A 15,255-nucleotide genomic window follows, 5' to 3' on the forward strand; every position below is an offset into this window, starting at 1 on the left:
CCAGCAACATGGAACAAGGGTTATAGGCGCTGTCCAAGGGAACTCATGGAAAATTTGTGGCCACTGTATTCTACAGATGGAAGAATAATCCTTTTAGAAGGTTGGTACCTTCCTGAATTAGATGTTCTAGCACACTAGTTAAAGTGCTCATCTGCTAGTCAGAAGGTTGATGCTTCAAATCCACAATCTGCTCAAAGCGAGACAGGTAGTAGTCATCTTCCGTAGAAGCTACATCCTCTGGACAGTTTTACTCCAGGCTATATGGCTTCTATGAGTTGGAAATGACTAGACCGTAGTGAGTGTTTTTTGTTTTGTTTTTAATTTCAGTTCTCCGTACACATCTTTGAAGGCACTCTGCTGGCGGACTAGGTGACAAAATGATCTGCTAGCCACAAGGCCGGGGTTTGAAACTCACCAGGGGCTCTAGAGGATACAGAGGAGGTTTTCTATTCCTGCAAAAGTGAACCTTTAAGAAACACAACGGGACCGTTCTACTCTGTGCTACAGCATCGCTGTGATCTGGAATTGAATAGTTGGGATTTACTCCTCGTTGGCTCCTCTATGAGTACAATGTCCCCAGTGCAAAAAGACTGAGGAGGGGAGTGAGTAAAAGTAAAGAATGTAACTGAAAGGCGTGTCTAAATGATGAGATGAAGCTGCCAATGATGTTAGCATGCGTTAGGCAAACACAAATTGTGTGGTTCAGAGGTAGGTCGCATCATAAATGTTTAAACTTTGGTGGCACTGTGTTATATCATGGATTCTTTATTGTCTTGTATTCCATATAGCTTAGGAGATGTGCTTTCTGCAAACATACATCACGATTGTTCAGTGGGGTGATTTTTGAGTTGTGATGTGAGGTGCAAAAGGATACTTGAGGGACCAGTCTGATGGAATTAGTGAGGCAGCAACTATGGGGGAGGGGGGGCATACTATCTCCTGGGTGTATTAGGGGATAATACAGAAAGCTAACCTCTGAGACTGTGCTACTCACTGAGACCTTTGGTGTGACTGGTGGTCTGAGTAGCCTGCTCCATAGAGTGTCCTCCGTGCAGCACAGTGTACAGAGGGGGCTGGTGTGGGTGCCCCGCTCCAGAGCACCTCCTCTGTGTATTCTGGGGTACAGAGACAGCTGTGGCTCCTGTTATCTTGAGTAAGATGGAGTTGGTAGAGAGGCTACCTATTTAAAATTGATACTGGGATCTGCATACAGACTACTATTTTTTAAGCAAAACTTTTCACATTTCAAGGCAATGCTCAGGAAGAAAGGTACTTGGAAGCAAAAAGTTTTGTCCTCAAGAGCAAAGGGAAAGCCATTGGCAGTGGCTTAATAGCACTGGTATGGAAATTCAAAACAAAACACAAGTTGATACCTTGAAAATGTCCCTTTCCAACAAGAAGGATCATACCTGGGAGCGTCCCAACATCCATGGTAAAATCCCAGCCCCATTTGCTTCCAAGAACTTTCTGAAGTTCCCTGGCTGGTGGTTGGGAAGCAGGGACAGTTCAAGGGTCGACTTGTCACCTGTACTGAGGGAGCCCCAGGTTTGCTTACCAGCCCACGCCCCTCCAAGGATGTTCCCAACAGACTGTCTCTGGAAATTTTTGTATGGCCAAAATGCTGAACAGGATTAGGAAGAATGACTTTAGGACTTACCTCCCAGCAAATGAGAACCCTGAAGATTCCAGCAGGCCAATCGCATTGTCCATCAGTCGTGACCAGCTGGCACAGATTCAGTAGCACCTAGCCAAGACCATAGCAGCACCAGGATGCTGAAGAGATTCTGTGTCAGAAACTGCCCGTTCAGGCTGATGAGTCACCAATGCTCACCAATAAACATAATGGCACCATCTGTACAATGTCTACAAACAGTGGGGGATTTGGATGATCTTATGGCCTTGTTGGTATGTGTTTAAATTTTGTCTTCATTTTGAGAGAGGTCTCATTTGAAGGAACTGTGTTGCCACATCAATGCCTGGTCCTTTTACTAAAGGTGCTTCGTGGTGGATGGAGGCAATTAATTAAGACTTAAGTTGGGGCATAAAAGTCCTAAGGTATGTTACAAAAATAGCTAACATTATAAACAAAACAAAACAGTTCAAAACTCGGCCTGACACTGCTGCCCCATGCTGGTACTTTTAATAATTTGATGGTTAGTGTATACACATTTATAAACTCAATGCATCTCGAATTAGCTTTTTTTTTTTACATGTAAGGCATGGATAGTTTTATTTTTCGCATGTAGAAAATCTCAAAATTTCAGCAACCCTTTTTACAGAGATGGAAAATGCGGTGCTCATCTTCACGTGGAATGTCAGAAGGCTCAGAAGAGCGGAAACAATGCTGAGAGCGGCAAGTGGAGGAAGAAGATGCAACTTGCTGAAGTGAAGGCGTGGTGCCCCACTGAGGTCATCACAACAGCCTGTTGGGCATCTAAAGATGAACACCAAGGCCAGAAAGAAACTCAAGTGTCATGGTCAGCTGATTTGGACTGGGGTGCTAAGGTTATCCCACTGGGAGAGAGTGTGTCTTCAATAAATGGACATGGGGGCAACAAAACAAGCAAACAGTACATTGAGCAATTGATGGTGGTGAAAATAATTGTGTGAGGACCCGGGGGATGTGAATGGTGCCCTTGCTGACTGCCAGTGACTTAGCAGCGGGATATTTCTCAACAGGGCAACTTAATTGAAAGGGGGATTGCCACAACACTATCAAAAATCTAGTCTGCCATATATGCCCTGATAGCGCAATGGTTTACTCTAACTCTACTAACTACAAGGTCAGCAGTTTGAAACCACCAGTCACACCACAGGAGATAGAGGGGACCTTCTACTCCCACAGAGAGTGACAATCTTGGAAACTCATAGGGGCTGCTCTACACCGTCTCCTTGGGTCATGAGTCGGAATGGACTCGATGGCAGTGGGTTTGGCTTGGTTTATCCTCTGTCTTGTCTGACACTTGTAGCCTACTTCAGAGAACTCACTTACTGTGCCAATCAGTTAAATCTCTGTATGATTCTAGAGGTAAGGTGCTGACTTCACGTGGGTGTAGAAAAAACAAACAAGGTTTGGAAAGACCACGCGGTAAGGGAAATTTTGAAAGGCTTCCCTTATTGGGAAGACTTGAGAGTGAGGGTCTCAGCCAGGCTCAAGTCTCATTGAAAATGGCCGAGGACGTGTAGAAGCAAAGCAAGATTTTCCTTGCGTGCCTCCTTGAGCGGATACTGGCTGACACACCGCTTACATCATGTTTATGCTCAGCCCGAGCTGTTAGCTTTGTAGAAGAGGAAGACATTTGCTAAGTGAAATCTGATTCTGCACTTAAGATGAGGGAGCAGGTTGTGTCCTAAGTACTTTTGAATTTCAGAGAGACTGTGAACATTTAGTTGCAGTTTTCTTTTCTTTTTTTCTGTTGAGCAAGCTTGTTGGGTAAGCAACACTGATGGCTAGGGCAGACTCAACTTACTTCACTCCAAAAAAAAAATAAAGTTTGAAGTTCTTAACTTCTTCCAGTGACAACATACGTGTCCAGCAAGAAGTAAATGTTTCAACTAGAAACAACACTACATCCTCCCTTTTTAAAGGATCAATTTACAAAGTCAAAATGCCCTTGTGGAGTGGATGGGTAAGCACTGGACTGGTCACCAGAGGTTGATGGTTCAAACTCAACAGTTGCTCCACAGGAGAAAGGTAAGACTGTCTGCTCCCATAAATGTATAGTCTCGAAAACCTGATGAAGGGTCACTATGAGTTGCATTGACTCCATGGCAGCATTTGTGTTTGTTAGAGGAAATAAAAAAGGTGAGGATTTCAGTGGACAAGTCATGGTGCCTTCTTTCCAAACCGGATGCAAGATGACTCGGAGCCCCTGGGGCTACAAAGGGTGGAATGCTCAGCTGAGGACTGGGGCGAATGACCTGGGTGAACAGTTCAAAGCCATCCCATTGTACCACAACACTACCCTCCTCGCTACGAGTTTGTTTCTGTTTCTTAGTTTTGAGAAAATTTATTTATTTTAGAAAGGCTGGTGAGCACCGCGACAAACACCCAGAGTGTGAAAGATTAGTGGAGTTAAAAATTGAGGCATTCGTGTTACAATGATGAAAACAACAGGAACAGGGAAAAGGAAAGCACGGGTCTTGACCTCATAAAGAAGTTTGTTTTGTTATTCTTTATCTTGGGAATGAAAGATGATAACCAAAGATGCCTGATAGCACTTGGCATCTTAAGTAGCATTCAAAGGTGATTCTTTCCAACAGAAAGTCTCATCAATTTCAGTTACGAAAAATATATATCATAATACAATGTCAGCCTTGAAGTAAAGTCACCACTTTTAGAAATGAGTATGGGATCATTCTTAAAGAAACCCTGTCTTGCTCTTTACACGGCTACTCAGCAGCACATGTTGCATAGACACATAGGAAAGCAAAGTGCACGTTTTTGCTGTAGAGAGTGATGGTTTTGGCAGCTGTCGAATAGGCTCTGGTGCTTTAGGACCCCATGAACAAACAGAACACTACACCGCCTGGGCTTAGGCCATCTTTACAATACTAGTATGCTGAAGTGCATTGTTGGGACAATTGCGGGTTTGGGGTTCTTCCAGCACTTATCTGAACAATATTCAATTTTGATCCATAGGGTTTCCATAAAATAATTTTCAAATGTAGTTTTTAAACCTTTCTTCCTTGTCTGTCTTAGTCTGAGAGTCCTGCAGCTATCTGTGCACCTGAGGGGCTCTCCTGGTACTGGAAATCCTGGGAGCATTACTTCCATCAACATCGACATATGTTAACCAACCTGACAGGTACAGTGGGGTGAGAGGCTAAGCGGATGCTAAAACTGATATAGATTGGATTTGGAACTTGCTCTCATTTTCCATAGCAACACACAATAACAAAGCAAAGGCAGAGTGTGGAATTTAGGTAGAGCTAGATTTCAATTCTGACTTTACGGGTAACATTTTAAGTAGGCAAAGAGTACCTAGCCTACCCACATCCCAATACAACCATTAGTCAGTGAGTGAAATGGTACCAGGAAGTTTTTAATAGTCAAGTTTTTAAAGCAGGTTTATTGGCATATAATTCACATATCACAAAGTTAAGAGGAGTAGTACAGTCATTACCACAATCAGTTTTAATACATGTTCTATATTCTTCTACTAATTTTATTTGCTCCGCACCTTCTCCCAGCCTCTTGTGCAATGACTCCAAAGAACCATTAATCCAGTTAATATCTCTAGATATCTTCCTATCATGGATTGCATATACAGATAACACTTTTAAAAAACTAACAAAACAAATTAAAACAGATAAAACCTCAGAAAGAAAGCAGAAATATTAAAAATTAGAACATTAAGATGGCTCATAGGAGAGATCACATGAGAATGTGCTAAATTTTAGCTTAACTAATCTTCAATAATCTACTTCCCAATGCATTCTACATGGCTACAAGGCTGCTCACATCTCTGGCCCGTGGGCAGAGGAAATTCATCAAATGCTGAGTCCATATCTACCCACGACCAACTTAAAAATAGGTCACAAAAGTGATCAAATGATAAGATACGATACGACAATTTACAACCCATGTGTGGACTCCACAAATGGATCTTGGACTGACACGGTCATGCTTCAGATTCTGCAAATCAGGTGTTTACAATTGAGGTCCATACCATCCTCTTCCAGATTTGAATAGTACTTACAATCCTTGGATCACTTGGTACACTTGGCATGCTTTTTCTATGCTCACTTAGTTGACACCTCATTTTGATGACTGCTTTTCTGAAGACAAGTCTTGAAGACCCCAGGTACAGCAGTTTTTTTAGTGAGAAACCAACCACAAGATTAAATGAGGCATCCAAAGGTTAAGTAATGGAGAAGAAAAAAAAAGACCTGTTTTGTTTTTTTTTGTCAAACATTTAAGAGGGGTTGGAATCTTTAAAAAAATTTATTGTAAGGCATATTGAAATGTTAATGTATTTCATTTGACAGGTATTGGTTATACATCTACCATTTCTTTGACAGGTGATATAATAATGACATGATTTAACCTCTAATAGGCACTCAAGGTTTCCCCCATTTCATATTGCCCCAAAAATCAAATGATGGAGTTTTTGAGGGGAAATAATCAACTTATTATTATCATTGGATACATTAACTTTCAGATTTATTATTTCAAGTTTAGGGATCTTCTAGTGCTCTTTATTTTGTCTTGGATTTCTGTCTCTTATCTGGATTTGTCATTTTTTGAATTTGAGATTTGTTTTTTCTCTACTTGTGAGGTTGGCTCATAGAAAAGGATGCATTGGCCAATGACCTATGGCAAATTATATCATGAACTAACCCGAATCACGAAGGAGGAAACCTATAAGTATCCATAGGAGGTCAATTCCTGAGATGGTCTTTGTACTTCAGGACAACAGCAAAGTTGATCTGGCTAGGAGAGAAGTTTACAACAAAACTGATACTGCAAAGCACTAAGAGTTCAGTTACTGAATACAGCTAATAAGTGGGCATTTTTTTAATAGTTAGTGACTGGTATTGCTGAAGCCAGTAATTGGTATGTCCAAAAGCACATGTTCTTCGTGTCTTCCAAATTGCTCCTACAAGTGCCTTCCAAGTTTTCCGGGTTTGTTTGTTATATACCAATCTTAAGGAGATTTTTTCAGAGATACTTTCGTGTTTCTGGTCAGTTCTTAAACCGGTACTTTCTTTTGTATTTCTTCCTAAGTTGTGAGGGACAGGAAGATATTTTGGTAGATATTGTTACATTATTTGGACATGTTATCAGAAGCTAAGTTGTGAGGGACAGGAAAGTATTTGGGTCGATATTGTCACATACTTTTGACTTACTATCAGAAGAGGCCAGTTCCTGCCAAAGACAACATGCCTGGTTCAGCAGGAGGGCAGGGCAAAAGAGGAAGACACAAAGATTGAGTGACACAGTGACTCTACAAAAGAGTATAACTTAACAATTGTAAGGATGATGCAGGATCAGGCAGTGTTTTGATCTCTTGTACATAAGTAACATAAGTTGGTACCAACTTGGCAGCATCTGGCAACAACCATCTTGATGGAGACACAGCGCTGCTTCTTTCTCTTAGAAGCAGCTGGAAACATTGAACCAGGGAACTCCTGGTTGCTGTCACATGGATAACAATTGTGCCACCAGAGTGAATGAAAAGGACAACGACAGCGACACAGCCCCACAGAAGAAGATTTGGAGAGAAAATATATATAAATGTATTCATGCTTGAGGTAGTTAGTTTATTGTGTCAACCTGGCCGATAAATACATGTGGAGTTAATTGAAGGGCATAGGGATAAATGGCTTGGTAAGCCTTGCCTTTCTAGCTCTCGGGTCTCTTACTTTGTGATAGTTGGGCCAGGGTGTAACTGCCTTAGCCAGTTCCCTGCTTCAGCTGGCAAGGATCACTTACTGCAAGACATCCCTGAGGATAAGCCGCATGGACTTACCCCAATGCAGCCATTGGTTATGGAGCAGCCATGTGGAGACCCCTGTCAGAACTGAGATGCTTACACGTTCACTGACTCGGCTTTCCTCTTGAAGTTGGTGTCATAGTGTGTGTTTTGTGAGATGGAGGAGGACTTTGTGGATTGGTGTCAGACATATGGGCTAATGTTGGACTTGTGGGCTTGGGCAGCACTGGATTGGGATATTTTCTTGATGCACACTTAACCTTTATATGAAACTCTCTCTTATACATATGAGTTTCTGTGGATTTGTTTCTCTAATGTACTCAGACTAATACAATGCGGAATCGACATTGTAATGAATCATCAAAGTCTAATATAGTCCATTGTATACCCAAGCTCAAGGAGAAACATCATATAAAATTATCTTATATCGTCAGCCTCTTAAAATATTACTTAGCTCTGAAGATCCTGCTCAGATCTATCTTCTCTGTGGTCCACCACTTCCAACCCCCATCAGTTTCTCCCTGAATGCACTTGTAATACATTGCTGACAGCTTCATCCAGAGCTCAAAACCAAACTCACTGCTACTGAGTCAATGCCAGCTCCAAATGATCCACAGGACAGGGTAGATCTATCCTTGTGAGTTTCTAAATGGTAAATTTTATGTGAGTGGAAGTCCCCATTTTTCTCCCAGAGTGCCCCTGAAGTGTTTGAACAGCTGGCCTTGCAGTTATTAGTCCAATGTGTGACCATAAAGCCACCAGGCCTCTGACACCTCAGTGAGGGTCTATGGACTTGTTTCCTACAGTTTTTGTCAATAATACCTCAACCAGGGTGATTATAAACTGCAGAAACTATTTTTCTCTGAGTTGGGAGGCTAGTAGTTTGAATCAAATGATAAACAGACCTGTTGCTCCTTCTTAGGACTCTATGGGAAAATGCTTTTTCTTGTCTCTCTCAGTTTGAGTTAACACCAGGTATTCTTTGGCATGACATTGACTTGCTGTCTCATCTCTGGCTGTCTATTTTCATCTTTTATAAGGATACCACTGATTGAATTTGGAAGAAAAACCTTAACTGGAGTCTCATGGAGCTTGAGTCTTCTATGACTGGGTAGACATCATCCAATTTAAGTGGAATACGCTGGGCGCTTTTTGGAGAAAGGTGCCAGGTGTCATAAATGGGGCTGCTCCCTATGCATTTCACTCGAGTTCCCAGCCCTGCTGCTGAAGAGCAGCGGGAGAGGATGGTCTCAGAGAAGTCGAAAGTATGCCTGCTTCCGCCCTTCCTCTTCCCCACCCTGCAAGAGGACAGCTATCCAGTAAGTTGTCACCCCCTTGATCTAAGAACCCAAACTAATCGTAGAAAGTTCTTTTTGAGCTTTATGGTAAAGGGTCAGATAGTCAAATTTCCTTGTGATTTTGAATGACAGGCACACAGAAACACACAGTCACACTGGTCTTTGCCCCGAGTTTATTGAAATCTTAACTTCTCTCAGCAGCAAGCATTTCACAGACAACATGGAATTGGAAATAGTCTGTACAATGGAGATGCCTGGCTTTTTTTTTTAACCAGGAGAATTTAAAACTCACAATGATGTCTGTTTTTCTTTTATAGATTTGTCTACAGATTTTGAGCATCTGGCATGGTCTTCTGAATCTAAGCATCACCTGGTTCTTCTTCCCCCTTTAAAGACATGTCTGTTACATGTCAGAGGCTGCTGTTGGAATTCAAGTGCCGAGCAACATCTACTGGGAGGAAATGCCAAGTGTTTCTTCCTGGAGAGTGGAGACCCCATCTTTGATGCCTGGCTTGTCTTTACTGCTACTGTCGTGTGGGAGGCACGGGGTGGGGCGGTTCGTGTCAAATGTGTATATGTGTTTCCCGTCCTGTTCAGATTTGGTGGACTCTCCATGAAGGCATGGGACTTCCTTGCTGACACTTAGAGAGGTTGGGGGTGTTTATTAAAGTTTGGCTAAGCCATCTGTACCCCAATGTTCATTGTGGTACAGAACACAATTGCAATGAGTTGCAAACAGCCCAAATTTCCATCAACAGAAGAATGGATTAAAAAACTCTGGTACATACATACAATGGAGTATTACGCATCCCTAAAATGCAGTGATGGATGCATGAAGCACATCACCACATGGGAAGAACTGGAGGAAATTATGCTAAGTGAAGTAAGCCAAGCACAAAAGGACAAGCACAACATGAGTCCACTGACGTAAGCTCAAAAAATTCAAAAGGGCAACAGGGAAGAAGATACTGTATACATACATCCCTGGGGTGAGGTCCAGGTAATATGGCAAGGGCAAGACTAAACTTAGGGATACATATGGGATGCATATGGTAACTCATTATACAGGAGGGGGAAAAAGGTATGGGTAGCCAGGGGAACAGGGCACTAACTGACACATGGAGAGGGTGTTGATTGTGTCTCCACAATCACAGGGAAAGAGGGACCAGACTTTAACCCGGAGCTCCAAGACAAGAACGTAACACACTGACATGAAGTAGGGAACCGATAGAGAGGCCTGAGGGCCTGCCCCATTACCAACTAAGTGGACAGCTCCACCCTCCCCCCCATAAGAATTCACTTCAGAGGACAGCACTGAAGCTACAGCTCATGAAGGAGCACTGGTCTGGTCAGAGCACACAGGAAGCAATGAGAGGGGAAAGGGGAGGAAAAAAAAGAGTGAAGCACATTCTGACTCACCAAGGCCTGAGGACAATATTAATGCACAGAGATGAACCATAGCACCATTGGGGACAACACTAGAGACACAGCGGGGATTGTGCCTGCCATGAGCTCACTATGCTGAAGTCAGCCTCTGGGGGCATGCAGCAGAGCAGCGGGGGAACAGAGCAGTGAAGACCCCAGGGGTAGAGGCAGTGACAGGGCATGGCACCCCATCAGACTCGACTGGAAAGCACCCATGAAGGCTATTGCTTTACTTTCTATTGTTTATTCATTGTACTCAGTCTTGAGATGGTACATAGCATGTCTACCTGGAAGGTATAGGTGGGATAAACAAGCCACAAGAGAGAACAATGGGATGACAGGTCTGGAGGTGACATGGGAGTAGGGGAGGCGGGGGAAAGGAAGTGGGTGTTAACAGACCCAGGGACAAGGGAACAAGTGATCCAACATCCGTGGCAAGGAGGGTGTAAGAGGTCTGGCAGGGCTGGATCAGGGCAATGTAACTGAGAGGAATGCCTGAAAGGCAAATGAAGGACAAAAAAAACACACACAGATGGACAGTGGACCCCTGCTCAACTACTCCCTCAACACAATAGCACTTTGTTCTAACAATTCAGCAGTCTGAGATGCTCACCTTCCAGGCACGATTGCTGAAGACAATGGGTGCACAAGTAAATGTGGTGAAGAAAGCTGATGGTGCCCAACTAACAAACGGTATAGCATCTGAAGTCTTAAAGACCTGAAGATAAACAAGCAGCCACCTAGCTGAGAAACAACGAAACCCAAATGAAAGAAGCACACCAGCCTACCTTGACACTAACGCTGAAGACAAAGTGAATGCATAAGCAAATGCAGTGAAGAAAGCTAACGGTGTACAGCTGTCAAAAGATATAGAATCTGGGGTCCTATAGGCTATAATATAAACAAGGGGCCATCTAACTGAGAAAGAACAAAGCCCACATGGAAGAAGCACACCAGCCTGTGGGATCACAAGGCGTCAAAGGGATTAGGTATCAGGCATTAAATAAAATAAAATAAACTCATAGCACTATGAAGGAGGAGGAGTGTGGAGTGGGGACCCAGGGCTCATCTGTGGGAAATTGGACATGCTATTGCAGAAGGGCCACAAGGAGGAGACGAACCAGTCAGGGTGCAGTGTAGCAATGATGAAATATTCAATTTTCTTCTAGTCCTTGAATGCTTCCTCCCCACCACTATCATGATCCCAATTCTACCTTACATATCCGGTTGGGCCGGAGGATGTACACTGGCACAGATAGGAACTGGAAATACAGGGAATCTAGGACAGATGAATCCCTCAGGACCAATAGTGAGAGTGGCAATATCAGGAGGGTAGAGGGAAGGTGAGGGAGAAAGAGGGAACAGATTACAAGGCCTACATATAACCTCCCTGGGGGACAGACAGCAGATAAGTGGGTGAGGGGAGATGTCGGATGGTGTAAGATATGACAAAATAATAATAATTTATAAATTATCAAGGGCTCAGGGCGTAGCAGACAGGGAGGGGAAAATAATGAGTTGCTACCAAGGACTCAAGTAGAGAGCAGGTGCTTTGATAATGACAATGGCAACATATGTACAAACGTGCTTGACATTATTGATGTATGATGTATGTATGGATTGTGATAAGAGTTGTATGAGCCCCTAAAAATGATTAAAAAAATTTGATCCAGCAAACCATTCTCAACATCTTCCTTTTTGTTTCTATATGCTAAGCAACTGAACATAATGGAGCCCCAGGAGTGGTTGGATGTTGCCTAAAAGAGACAACTTTGTTTGAAGGCCTGAGTAGAAATGCTGTCACAGGACAACATGGTGGCAGTACAGAGTGGTCTGAAGGTTGACCAGCTTTGCTCTGCCTGCCAGCTCTTGCCTGTGAAGAATGACCTTGTCCATTGGAAGGACTTTTGGAAGTCGCTTGTCCAGGTCTTCCTTCCTTTTCCTGTACAGAGGCATGTCCCCTTCCTCTCCTGCCTTTCTTCTGCTAGCCCAAGTATGGGCCTCATCCTGCTGGGGGCAGTAGGGTTGGGGGTGAGTAAAATGTATGGGTGTGCAGTAGATAAACTGGGTTCTGCCCAAATGTAACACCACAGACATCACTGTCTGTGTGTGTGGTTGAAGTCTCCCTCAAAGGTATGTGTGTCTGTGTGTGTGTGTGTGTGTCTTTGTGTGGCTGCTGACAAGGATCCTGGTGGATGTATATGTGTGTGTTGGGGTGGGTCTTCTTGGAGAGTATGTGCATGTATGTGTGCACATGTGTTTGCAGAAGTAATCCTCCTTATGGGTATATAGGTATGGTTGTTGACAGTCTTTTGGTTTGTAGCTGTGTGTCTTTGTGTGTGGGCTGCCCTCCTGGTGTGTCTGCCTGTGTGCATGCACATGTATGTTGCTGGTAACATTCCTGGTGGGTGTATGTGTTTATGTGTGTGTGTGTGTGTGTGTGTGTGTGGTTGGCAAGAATCTTGTTAGTAGGTATGCATGTTCCTTGTGATGAGCCCATGTTTGAGCGTGTGTGTGTGTGTGTTTGTGTGTAGTGGCAGGACTGTAACTAAAGATGCTCTCAAAGGTCACCCTGTATCCAAGTATTTACAGCTACTGGAGGGCTTGGTGATTCATTGCTGTTCCATACTGTGCTTTGGGAGCACTGGTGGCATAGTGATGATGTGTTGGGCTGCTAACTTCAAGGTCAACAGTTCAAACCCCCCAGCAACTCTGCCATAGAAAGAGAGGGCTTTCTACTCCTTTAAGGAGTTACAGTCTTGGAAACTCGCAGGGGCAGTTATACTCTGTCACAAAGATTAGTTATGAGTCAGCATCAACTTCATAGCGCTGAGGGTTTTTTTTTTGGTTGTTGTTGTTGTTTATATTTCCATTACAGCTGGTGGAAGTTTGTGGTCTCTGCATATATTTGACTTATCCTTGTTTTTGCATGCGGTAGAAAAGACTCTGGTATCCTGCTATCTTTGTGTTACAGATGATAGAAAATTATGTCACCTGTGAGTGGCACTTGCTTTATTATTTTATTTACAGCTGGTTGAAAGTTCTGCAGCGTCTTCATATTTTCTCTCACAGTTGTTGAAAAGTTCTATGACTTCTTAGTGTGCTCAATTTCTCCTTCCCTTTATGGCTGGTGGATGGCCCTGTGGTCTCTGCGTGCACATCCCTGATCCTGTCTTTACAGCTGCTGTGATGTTCTGTTGATGCTTGAGTCCTTGACCAACTTTTGATGAACATAGTTGAGTTTGAGTCCACGGGCTGACTTCGAGCAAACACCTAGGGGGACTTCCCCATCTGTGTGGACTGTCTGGCATACTGGGGTCTCTCTCAGCCTCTCTGTGGTGATTGGGGCTCAGAATCTGTTAAAGATTAGGAGCACATTTAGAAGGTAGTTGGTCACAGACTAAGCGGTCTTGAATTTGGCCTCCAGCATAAATTCATGGTTATCATTGCCTTGGCTAATGTGTCTAGTGTCTAGTGTCTTCTGCATAGGCTGGTCCTGAGCATTCAGGTCCCCAGATAACATAAGGGATGCTCTGGCAGGCAGTCTCTGGGGAAAGCCCAGTTAAGACGAGGCAGCATCTGTTCCATTGCCAGCACCTCCCAGGTCCACCTTGCTGCATTGTGATGGTGCCACTTATGACAAAGGGGGCAGGTAGACAGATAGGGGGTGAGGGGGGAAGTGAGGCTGTCTTGTACAGGGAAATTGTGACCTGTGTGAGATAAGCTGGGGTGCAGGGACATTGGAACCATGTTTGAAAGGGCCCTTGTGGCCCTCATGTGGACCAGTCAGCATTATCCCTTGCTGGGAGGCTGGTCCCCAATGTGTATAAGTTCCGGTGACAGGGATGTGAAGGGATGTCCTTGTGGTCTGGAGCAGGGCACATAGCAGTCTCTGAGGGCTCACCACCCCCACTGCTGTCCGTCCTGAACTTGGAACATGGCTGTGTCTTTTCCACCATCACCTCCACATGCTCCCTTTGTGCTGGCTACCTCTGGAGTCCCTACTGTGTGTGCCAGAAATGTCCTTGGCACTGGTTTGTAGCCTGCTCTATGATGCTCCCTCTCTTATTCCTCTGATTGGCTCAAGGCTGTCCTCACCCTTTAGTGCTCCAGCACTTAACCCCCGGACGAAAGCATGCCCAGGCTCCTGTGATCAGGGTCTCCTTGAATTTCTCAGGTGTATCGAACTTTTTGGTCTCTGATAAAGATCAAGGGGACTTGGTGGGTGAAGTCACGGTTCTCTTGGATGGTGGCACGTTTTGGTCATAGACAAATAGAGCTGGAGTAGGCCCTCTCTAAGAACCAGTTTTAGAGATTAGGGTGCAGTGGGGAGACATGATGCCTGATATTCACCTAAGACATGACTGAGTAACCTCAGTCCTCTGTTCTGCAAGATGGACCCTGTCTTCTGTATGGCTGCATGTTGAAAGTGACAACTCTTCAAATGTGTAGCCAGGACTTGTGTCCAGGTCCCCAGAGAGGTGAAGAGGTGTGAGCAGGCATTCTCCAAGGATACCTCAGTGAAAGTAAGGCACCATCTGTCCCACTGCCAGTTAAGTCTGCTTCATTGGGATGTATCACTTATGACAAAGGACCCCATGTTGCCCAGACCTAGGTAGTCAAAGGGTGGAGGGGGAAGTTGGGGTGGGGGGAGGGGTGCAAAGTTGGGGTGGGGAGAGGAGGCTAACATGCTCTAGGTGATTGTGACCTGTGGAGAAAGGCTGGAAGGTAGAAACATGGGAACTATGTTTGGAAGAGGCGTGTAGCCCCAAGGCTGACTTGTCAGTTGGAGGGACACTCCAGTGATAAAACTTCTTGCTCAAGGCCTTGACCATGACAATTCCTGAGTAGAAGGTTATCCAAAGCTGTGCTGACCTGGTAGTGCTAGGTGTCTCCCTCAGCGTTTGCTGCTTTAACAGAAGCACCACAGGGCGTGACTTTCACTGACTGACACTGTTTCTTAGTTTAGGAGGTGAGAATTTGAACCCAGGTCCTGCCTCCAGGGGAAGGCTCTGGGGAAGCCTGGTCTCGTGTCAGCTCTTTGGCCTGGCTTCTCTCCCCTCCTCTTCTGCATGTGCTTCATCTGGGTCAGA

The sequence above is a fragment of the Tenrec ecaudatus genome, chromosome 15, assembly GCF_050624435.1.
Source record: "Tenrec ecaudatus isolate mTenEca1 chromosome 15, mTenEca1.hap1, whole genome shotgun sequence".
NCBI classification, from domain to species: Eukaryota; Metazoa; Chordata; class Mammalia; order Afrosoricida; family Tenrecidae; genus Tenrec; species Tenrec ecaudatus.